At 51.7% G+C, this 10,431-nt stretch overlaps 1 long non-coding RNA gene across 4 annotated transcripts; it reads left to right on the top strand.

The window, feature by feature from the left end:
• Positions 1 to 238: 238 nt before the first annotated feature.
• LOC147653848 (uncharacterized) lies at positions 239 to 8,372 on the top strand. 4 transcript variants are annotated; one of them, XR_015283995.1, is made up of 11 exons: positions 239 to 449; positions 974 to 1,058; positions 1,802 to 2,936; positions 3,016 to 3,059; positions 3,154 to 3,219; positions 3,403 to 3,482; positions 3,569 to 4,673; positions 4,752 to 4,795; positions 4,885 to 4,929; positions 5,799 to 5,842; positions 6,718 to 8,372. It is a non-coding gene; the product is annotated as an uncharacterized LOC147653848 (long non-coding RNA). The 4 variants fall into 4 exon arrangements; XR_015283994.1 differs by lacking the exon at positions 239 to 449 and adding an exon at positions 572 to 676; XR_015283996.1 differs by lacking the exon at positions 239 to 449 and having other exon boundaries at positions 572 to 1,058; positions 3,569 to 3,743; positions 4,611 to 4,673.
• Positions 8,373 to 10,431: the final 2,059 nt, after the last annotated feature.

The raw sequence follows: 10,431 nt of genomic DNA, 5'->3' as shown, positions 1-10,431 counted from the left end.
CTCCGCTTTCCCGGCGCCCGTGGGGCCGCCGGCCCCGCCGCCGCCCAGCGACACTATTCTGTGCGGTGCGGGCCGACCCGAAATTCGCGCTGCCGTCCACCACTCCCCCATGCTGCCCTACGGCGCTGACGTCATCCACGCATGCGCAGTCACCGCTTCTATCGCCGATGCTCCTGCCGCTACCCACGGCTGCCCCGTGCCCGCCCGCAGCCCCAGCTTTTCTACCGCCCTTCGTACCGGCCTCTCAAGCCACGGAGGGGGAGAAAAGGGGACGGGACACCGGCTCTACAACTGCTGACACCCGCGTCGCCTCTGCCACCGCCCAGCCCAGCCACCGTCCAGTCCCCGCCCTGCGTCTTCACGTCCCCGCGTGCCCCACCGAAGCCTCCCAACGCCGGCACACGGCCCCCGCCTGTCTCCGCCCCGCTGCTAACACCGGCACAGATCTCGTCAGTATCCGCTACGCCAACAACTCTCCCCGACAACGCGAAACAGCGACAGTTTTCAACTTTCCTCTTCTACCTCACCACTTCCTCTTCAGAGCCCCAAAAAAGGGATGGGTTATCACGAAAAAAGGGGTTTAAGCTGAGGGAAAAAGCTTCCTTTTCCACAATTGCCTGTGTTCAAATTGAAGAGGAATCCACTTCCCCTGCAATTTTAATAGTCTCAACTGGAGGTAAACTGTGCTTTTTCTGTGCTGTTAGAGGTATCAACTGACAGAGACTGCCCATTTTCTATTTTTTCCCACTTTAAGTGGAACGGGAAAGCATGGATGATGCTTCCTTATGGATCTGAATTAAGGGCAAAATGCCCCCTTTTCCATCACCAGAGAGATTTCAAGTGAGGAAAACCACTCTTTTCCCCAATATCTGAGGGGTTTAAATTAAAGGGGAGAAGCCATTTATTTACCACTGTATTTGTTTAAATGGAGTTAGGTGTCCCATTTGCTCATTTTAAGCGTTGCCTTTTCCAGCATTTCAAGGGTTTAAAGCTGCATTTCAGGGCACTTCTACCCACACCCCGGCACCAAATATCTGCGACGGGAGCGAGGCCAGCAGGTATGTAATGGTAATGCCACCTGGGAGACCATTCTTTTTCTTATTTTCATTTAGAATGTAGACAGCCCTGATTAAAGGTCCCTATGAGACACCATTCAAATCAATACTATTCTTCTCCACCCTAATTAATCACAGGTGGAGTGCTACTTAGTAATCACTGAAAAATAATTATGGAAGTCCATAAATTATCCAACTTAGCTGGCAACACTGCTGAAACACAAAGTTTTTCTTCTTACCTTTTTTTTGTTCCTTTGCTCCATTGTCCTGAGTAATTGTAGCAGAAAAGAAAACATTGTTTTTTCGCAAAGAGTTTTCTTCTACACAGAGCTCCTTACCTCAAATTTAACTCAGAGGAGCCAAACAGCTACGGTCCCTCTGAGGGCCTTTATACCCGCTGGGATTTGCCGCCTCCCCTTTCCCAGGCATCGTGGGAAAAAGAGGTGGGCCCAATTAGGGGTATATTAACCCCAGGCTGTGCTAAGGGGCATTATTCCTTCCAGGGGAATCAGCAGGGGTAAAGAGCTCCTCTCTCATTTCAGTGGAGAGGCTCTTTCAATTTGCTTCAGCCTGCTAAGAGCAGGCATCTTTTCGGGCATTTGAAGCAGCAGAAGTTTTGAAAACACTGCGAAGAAAACAATATTGAATACAGGGAGTATTTAAGTTCATGGTTTTGTGTTGGGGGTTCAGGGGCAATAAGATGCTTTTATAATGACTCTTCTTCTTGGCTTTTTTTTTTTTTTTAGGAGAATTTCCCGAAGTTCTAGGTCATATCAAGTGCGATACTTCAGATTCTCTCAGCAGATTCATCGTAACACAAAAGGGAACCGCCCCCGCAGCAGCTTTCCTTAGCAGCGGATCGTCCCCTCGCACAGATTCACTTCAGAGAGATAAGACGAGGGCTGTGGTCACAGAGGGGATAAAAACAGGGCAGTGGGGTAGGATTCTCACCGGTTAGGGGTTTTGAGTCAGCTATGCGGGGGGGAAGGTTTGAGACATGGCCTCTGGGGCCACAGTGCGGGAAAGGCTCACTTTAGCTAACAATGCTGAGGCGGGCAGGGCTGAGCAGTCCCAGGGTGTGTTGTCACTTGTCTCTTGTGCTTTCTGTATCTTCTGTACATCTCGTGTAACATATCTCTTGTCTTAGCCCTCCCAGGAGCTTATGAGAAACCCCAGGTCCTTCCGTTCATCTCCCATCTTTGCGTTCCTCGGCCCGACTCCGGCGAAGCTTCTATGCGGGAGTTCGGACAGGCGTCAGAATCGTATCTGTCTTTAGAAGCACGCGATCGGATGTTTCCTTAGGTCTCGTTCTCAGCTGTGTCAACAGCTATATGCAGCAGTGTTTCTTTCCAGCGGATAAGGACTTGTGCCGATTCAAAGGCAGGCAGAGGCTTCCAGCCACAGGATTCTCGGGCATCCGTCTCTGCGGTTCTTGGAAAATAGTTGTTCCATTAGCATCTTTTTCCTCCAGGGCCATCCGAGCCCGGCAGGCTCGCCTGGGGTCCCTCCTCGGTCATCTCGTTCAGCATTCTCTCGGTCCTCGTGAGGACTTTCTTGTCTCAGAGAGTTTTCTCTCCCTGTCACGTCCCCTCGTCTCATGTGTCACGGGTGTCTGGGGGTATTTGGTCCGGAGCTGCTCTGCCCTGCCGCCCAGCCTGGTTGTAGGTGTTTAAGGACAAGTCCCGGGCACTTGTAATTGGAGATTTGTAATACGGGCTGTAGTTGGAGTCTAGGTAGTATTCTTATGTTGGCAGCAGGTGTCTGGAACTCTGAAGTTACCCTGCAGCACTTTGACTTTTTTCCTAACTTTCTTTCACATGCAGGCGGATTGACCTCATGGCAGAGCGCTGCATCCCAGATGATGGGGGTCCCCCTGAGAAGGTTGGTCACGGTTTTACTTTTGCAGCGGGGCTGGAACCGGTCACTGTGTTACAGCTCTTCTCTTTGTATTTATTTCTAGGAAGTAAAGCCGGAAAGCAGCGGGGAAGGCGAAGCAGGTGGAAGGTGAGCCTTGGTTGGTGGAGAGAAGCAGTTGTTCTTGCTGGGGTGTCAGTTTCTGGTGCAACTCCAAGCATCCCTGCTTGTTGGTGTGTTTTAGGCTGCCTCGTGATGCTGTGCTGAGGCCCCCTCACTGACCTGCCAAGAGACCCGGTTTGCTTCTCTGGTGAGCCCCAGCAAATATTACTGAGTCCGTGACGAAGCCTCGACGTCGTCCACGTGTCGGTGCGGTCCTGGTACCCTTTAGGCGTGGCCGAGGAGTCACGGCGAGTCGGGGGCGTTGGAAGGAGCGGCGAGGGCGCGCTCAACTTTCAGTGACGCTACATCGCCTCCTCTCCGTTTATCCTAGGCGTACCCTGCGACGACGGCATCCGCCTCGGAGCGTGGCCGAAATGTGTGGCCGGAGGACCCGGGAGTTCCTAAGAGACGGTGAGTAGGAGTTGGGTTTTTTTGCAGTGAAATTGGTGAATATGCCACTAAGATTGTGCACTTATATTTGGTTTTCTTTATCATAGGTGATGATACTTGTCTGAGACAACAGCCTGGTGAGAGAAGAACTTCACAGACAGCGAGGTGGCTTTGTTTGGCTCCCGAGCGGCCTCTTGCTGTGACTCACATCTTCAGCCCTCTGAGAGATAAGTGGAGCCCGCAGAGGGGATCAAAGCAGGGCGGCGGTCGGGACTGAGATCGGTTTGGGTTTTTGAGTGAGCTTTGGGGATGGGGAGGTTCTGGAAATGACCCCATAGGCCCCAGTGAGGGAAAGCCTCACTTTGGTTCGCAATGCTGAGGCGGGCAGGGCAGAGCAGTCTCAGGGTGTGTTGTCACTTGTCTCGCGTGCCTTCTGTGTCTTCTGTGCCTTCTGTGCATCTCGTGTAATGTGTCTCTTGCCTTAGCCCTCCCAGGGGCTTATGAGAAACCCTGGGGTCCTTCCGTTCATCTCCCATCTTTGCGTTCCTCGGCCCGACGCCGGCGAAGCTTCGATTCGGGAGGTCGGACACATGTCAGAATCGCATCTGTCTTCAGAAGCACGTGATCTTTTTAGGTCTCGTTCTCAGCTGTGTCAACAGCTATATGCAGCAATGTCTCTTTACAGTGGATAAGGACTTGTGCCGATTCAAAGGCAGGCAGAGGCTTCCAGCCACAGGATTCTCGGGCATCCGTCTCTGCGGTTCTTGGAAAATAGTTGTTCCGTTAGCGTCTTTTTCCTCCAGGGTCATCCGAGCCCGGCAGGCTCGCCTCGGGTCCCTCCTCGGTCATCTCGTTCAGCATTCTCTCGGTCCTCGTGAGGACTTTCTTGTCTCAGGGAGTTTTCACTCAGGGAGACACTCCCTCGTCTCACGTGTCACGGGTGTCTGGGGGTATTCGGTCCGGAGCTGCTCTGCCCTGCTGCCCAGCCCGGTTGTAGGCGTTTAAGGACAAGTCCCGGGCACTTGTAATTGGAGACTTGTCGTACGGGCTGTAGTTGGAGTCTAGGTGGTATTCTTATGTTGGCAGAAGGTGTTTGGAGCTGTGAAGTTACCCTGCAGCACTTTGACTTTTTTCCTAACTTTCTTTCAGATGCAGACGGTTTGACGTCGTGGCAGAGCAGCTATTCCAGATGATGGGGGTCCCCCTGAGAAGGTCAGTCACGGTTTTTCTTTGCAGCGGGGCTGGAACTGGTCACTGTGTTACAGCTCTGCTCTTTGTCTTTATTTCTAGGAAGTAAAGCCGGATAGCAGCAGAGAAGGTGAAGCATTGCGAAGGTGAGCCTTGGTTGGTGGAGAGAAGCAGTTGTTCTTGCTGGGGTCTCAGTTTCTGCTATAACTTTTATCCCTTGTTTTTTTTATTTTAGGTGGTCTACTTGCAAGGTATCCCAGCCAAGGATACTGGAGGACAGGTGGGTGCAAGCTCTGTGTGTTTTGGTGTTTAAGTCCCTGGTTTGCTGCTAGTCTTTAGTTCTCTAAGATAGAATGAAAGAACCACATCACAGATCCCACCTTGCGGATCCTGACACACATCGGTGTCACGGACAGGATTCTGAGAGACAGAAGGGGTTGCAGGTTTATCGTGCAGTCATTATCAGAAGAAAGACGTTTCGCCTCAGCCGCCCCTAGCCTGCCACGCCGGTGAGCAGTGTCTAGAAAGCAAGGGAGGTGACTCGAATTTTTTAAAAATAGCACATGCCTCAGGGCAAAGCACCCCACACTCATTTGAGGGCTCTGTCTTCAGAACTTTACAGGGGATCTTTGAGTATGAGAAGTGGGACTGAGAGGTTTTTCTGTTTAAAGTCCCTGGTTTGCTGCTAATCTTTAGTTCTCTAAGATAGAATGAGAGAATCACATCACAAATCCCACCTTGTAGATCCTGACACGAATCGGTGTCACGGACAGGATTCTGAGAGACAGAAGGGGTTGCAGGTTTATCGTGCAGTCATTATCAGGGGAAAGACGTTTCGCCTCAGCCGCCCCTAGCCTGCCACGCCGGTGAGCAGTGTCTAGAAAGCAAGGGAGGTGACTCGAATTTGTTAAAAACAGCACATGCCTCAGGGCAAAGCACCCCACGCTCGTTTGAGGGCTCTGTCTTCAGAACTTTACAGGGGATCTTTGGGTACGAGAGGTGGGACTGAGTGGTTTTTCTTCTGTTTCAGTCCCTGGTTGGCTGACAAGCTTTTGTAGTCCCAGATGGAATAAAGGAACCACATCGGGAATTCCACCTTGTGCATTGTGACAGTAACTCAGAGTGCTTTTTTCTTCTCTGTCTTTGCAGGATTCGGCGTTGCCCCGAGCACGGCAAGGAGCAGAGATGAGCAGGTGAGTTGGCATTTTGAAGTTAAGTTAGAGGACAGGGCTCTAGTGGGATAGGCCCCTCTGAAGGCAAAGGAGAGGGTTTCTTTGCAAGCTCCCCAGAGCTTTTGCCGGGCAGGGCAGTTCCAATCCATGTTGTCGTTCTCTCGTGTTTCAAGTCATCAGCCATCTCAGCCTCTCGACGTCGTCGTGGATTTTTTCGTCCGAGGAACCGGCCTTCGCATCCGCAGCTATCGCCACGTTCACCCGGCAGACATCGCCTGCGACTGCCTTGTACCGTGCCTGCCTCTGTAAAACTAACTGCATTGTGCCTGCCTCTGTAAAACTAACTGCATTGTGCCTGCCTCTGTAACTTAACTTAACTGCATTGTGCCTGCCTCTGTAACTTAAGTTACCTTAACTGCATTGTGCCTGCCTCTGTAACTTAAGTTACCTTAACTGCATTGTGCCTGCCTCTGTAACTTAAGTTACCTTAACTGCATTGTGCCTGCCTCTGTAACTTAAGTTACCTTAACTGCATTGTGCCTGCCTCTGTAACTTAACTTAACTGCATTGTGCCTGCCTCTGTAACTTAAGTTACCTTAACTGCATTGTGCCTGCCTCTGTAACTTAACTTAACTTTAACTGCATTGTGCCTGCCTCTGTAACTTAACTTAACTTTAACTGCATTGTGCCTGCCTCTGTAACTTAACTTAACTTTAACTGCATTGGTTTGGAGCTGCCCTGCCCTGGCACATAGTTAGATTTAGGTGGAACAATTATAAAAGGTTACAGTTTCTCTTTTCTATGAGGTTTTTGTGTAAAAAATGTGTGGGCCTAGAGGGTGGCTGAGTCATAGCTACCATAGAATCCCTCACTGACCACCTTGTGTTGTTTTGCAGGTCTCTGATGCCTATTTTCTGAGGATCTACCTTTTGATGTTGAGAAGCAGCAGTGAGAAGATATCTCAGGGCATTTTGTTCAGCAGAGTGTTTCAAATAAGGGTTGCGGTCACTGTGCGAGTTAGTCTCCTGCTGCGTGTCAGAGTGTGGCTGTCTGTGAGAGTCGGTGGGTCAGGGTCTGCTTGTGTGCATGTGTGTCGAGTGGTTCTAACCTGGTATGTATGGCTTTTGCTTTTCAGGACTTGCAATTCACTTTTAAATTTAGAATAAAAAATCCCCAGCTGGGGGGGTTTTTTTTTTTTCCCTCCCAGCTGGGGTTTTTTTTCCTCGGTCCCGGCCGGTCTGCGAGGCGACAGTCATCGCCAAAGTTTGGGCACGGACCGGCCCCGGACCGAGGTTTTCGTCAGGCAGGCTGAATTTGAGGCCCCCCCGGGAACCGAGTTCCCGTGGGGTAGGAGGGGGGTGTGTGTTTGTGTCGAGTGGTTCTAACCTGGTATGTATGGCTTTTGCTTTTCAGGACTTGCAATTCACTTTTAAATTTAGAATAAAAAATCCCCAGCTGGGGGGGTTTTTTTTTTTTCCCTCCCAGCTGGGGTTTTTTTTCCTCGGTCCCGGCCGGTCTGAGAGGCGACAGTCATCGCCAAAGTTTGGGCACGGACTGGCCCCGGACCGAGGTTTTCGTCAGGCAGGCTGAGTTTGAGGCCCCCCGGGAACCGAGTTCCCGTGGGGTAGGAGGGGGGTGTGTGTTTGTGTCGAGTGGTTCTAACCTGGTATGTATGGCTTTTGCTTTTCAGGACTTGCAATTCACTTTTAAATTTAGAATAAAAAATCCCCAGCTGGGGGGGTTTTTTTTTTTTCCCTCCCAGCTGGGGTTTTTTTTCCTCGGTCCCGGCCGGTCTGAGAGGCGACAGTCATCGCCAAAGTTTGGGCACGGACCGGCCCCGGACCGAGGTTTTCGTCAGGCAGGCTGAGTTTGAGGCCCCCCGGGAACCGAGTTCCCGTGGGGTAGGAGGGGGGTGTGTGTTTGTGTCGAGTGGTTCTAACCTGGTATGTATGGCTTTTGCTTTTCAGGACTTGCAATTCACTTTTAAATTTAGAATAAAAAATCCCCAGCTGGGGGGTTTTTTTTTTTTTCCCTCCCAGCTGGGGTTTTTTTTCCTCGGTCCCGGCCGGTCTGCGAGGCGACAGTCATCGCCAAAGTTTGGGCACGGACCGGCCCCGGACCGAGGTTTTCGTCAGGCAGGCTGAGTTTGAGGCTCCCGGGAACCACGTTCCTGAGGACCACCGACAGCAGGATTATAACGGGGCGGTGGAGAGGAGAGTGAAGGTGAGTACGTGTGCGAGCTGAAGCCGGCTTCTGTGGCGAATGAGTATTGTGTTTTCTGTGTGCTCCTTGTGGTTTGGCATAGTAGTAATAATGAAACAGCATGTATTGACCTTTCCAGAACTGTAGAAATAGTTATATTCTGTTAATATGTATTTGGCTTGTATTGTTCTGTATTTGCATTTGCTGTTGTTTTGCTGTATTACTCTGTATGTGAATTAGGGATTTTTCAGTGTGTACATGGATTGTATTGTAATGCATTTGTCTCCAGTTTCTCTCTGTTTTGCTGTAGTGTAAATAAATTCATTAAATAAAGGTGAATAAACTTTCATCCCCCTGCCCCCCTACCACCACTCCCCCCTGGCTCTTGTGTTTTTGGTGTGGTGTAGTCATTGTTTTCAATCTATTTCTTGCTTTTCAATCTCTTTCTAACTTTCTCTAAGTCTCTGTCACTGTTGCTCACTCTATTTTTCTGTTTCTTTTCTCTCCAACTCTGTTTCCTTTCCCTCTAGCTCTGAGTTAGACAGAAAGCAACTGGACTCGATTCCTTTCCACCGTAACTCCGAGTTACGGTGAACAGGAATTGTCTCTGTTTCCTTTCTCTCTGCCTCTGAGTTAGACAGAAAAGAAATAGAGTTGGTTTCTCTCCACTCTCCCTCGGTTTCTTTTCACTCTAACTCTGTTTCTTTTGCCTCTAGCTCCGAGTTAGACAGAAAGCAAACGGACTCGATTCCTTTCCACCGTAACTCCGAGTTACGGTGAACAGGGATTGTCTCCGTTTCCTTTCTCTCTGCCTCTGAGTTAGACAGAAAAGAAATAGAGTTGGTTTCTCTCCACTGTCCCTCTGTCCCTCTGTCCCTTTTCACTTTGACTCTGTTTCCCTTTTCTCTTTGACTCTGACTTGGACTTAGTTTCTTTTTGCTCCCCCTCTGTTTCCCTTTTCTCTCTGACTCTGACTTGGACTTAGTTTCTTTTTGCTCCCCCTCTGTTTCCCTTTTCTCTCTGACTCTGACTTGGACTTAGTTTCTTTTCACTTTGGCTCTGTTTCCCTTTTCTCTCTGACTCTGACTTGGACTTAGTTTCTCTTCACTCTCTCTATTTTCTTTCCCTCAAACTTTAACTTATTTCTCTTCTCTCTAACTTCTTGTTTTGCTTTCTAGCTTAAACTTTAAACTTAGAAAAAGCAGCAGTAGAACCTTTTGTGCTCCCGGGGAGTAAAAAAACAATTTAAATAAAAATTATAAAATACATACCACTTACTCCCCGGGAGCACAAAACCTTCTACTGCTGCACCAGACTTATAGTTTTTATTCTTTTTCTTTATAGTATATATACTATATGGGGGGCCCCACCCCCTCACACATACACCATACCTAGTCCCCACCCCTATCCCACTCTAACTCACTCCTGACACACCAATGACCCTCCCCTACCACTGACCCAAGCCCTTCACCCACCCGTCCTGCACACCCCATGCCTCAGCACCCCCCCAGCCCCAAGCACCCACCCCCCCATGCACCCCCCATCCCCAAGCACCCACCCAGCCCCAATCACCCACCCCCCTATGCACCCCCCATCCCCAAGCACCCACCCAGCCCCAGTCACCCACCCCCCCTATGCACCCCCCCCATCCCCAAGCACCCACCCCCCTATGCACCCACCCATCCCCTAGCCCCCACCCCTACTGCACACCCCCCCCTCCCCTAGCACTCACACAAGCCCTTCACCCACCCCTCCTGCACACCCCCCATCCCAAAGCACCCACCCTAACTACACACCCCCCAGCCCCAAGCACCCACCCTCACTATACACCCCCCATCCCCTAGCGACCACCCAGCCCCAAGCACCCACCCCCCTATACACTCACAATCCACTAGCACCCACCCCCAATACACACAACCCCATCGCCTAGCCCCCACCCCTCCTGCACTCCCCCCATCCCCTAGCCCCCACCCCTCAAGCACACCCCAGCCCCAAACACAGCCCCCCACCCCAGCACCCCCACTCCCAACACAGCAGCAACAACGGAAACCCCGCCAATCAACACAACACCCACCAAAACACCACCCCTCAACCCCAGCACAGCCCCCGAGCTGCCCATCACACCACACCACCCCCCGACACCACTCCGCCCCTCAGGACCGCCCCAGAACCGTCGATCACGCCACCCCACCCCCAGCACCGCCCCCCGGAGCCGCCCCCACGCCGTCCATCACGGACGCCCGCCCCGCGGCCCCGCCCCCGGCACCACCCCCGCGCCGTCCGTCACCCGACCCCGCCCCTCGGGACCGCCCCGCGCGTGTCCGTCACCAAGCCCCGCCTGCCGGCACCGCCCCCGCGCCGTCCATCACGCGGCCCCGCCCCTCGAGACCGCCTCGCAGATGCCCGGC

This window comes from Cyanistes caeruleus, chromosome 3 (genome assembly GCF_971803275.1).
Source record: "Cyanistes caeruleus chromosome 3, bCyaCae1.hap1.1, whole genome shotgun sequence".
Taxonomy (NCBI): domain Eukaryota; kingdom Metazoa; phylum Chordata; class Aves; order Passeriformes; family Paridae; genus Cyanistes; species Cyanistes caeruleus.
Note: the sequence above shows the minus strand (reverse complement) of the source record. Positions and strands in the feature narration are given on the sequence as shown.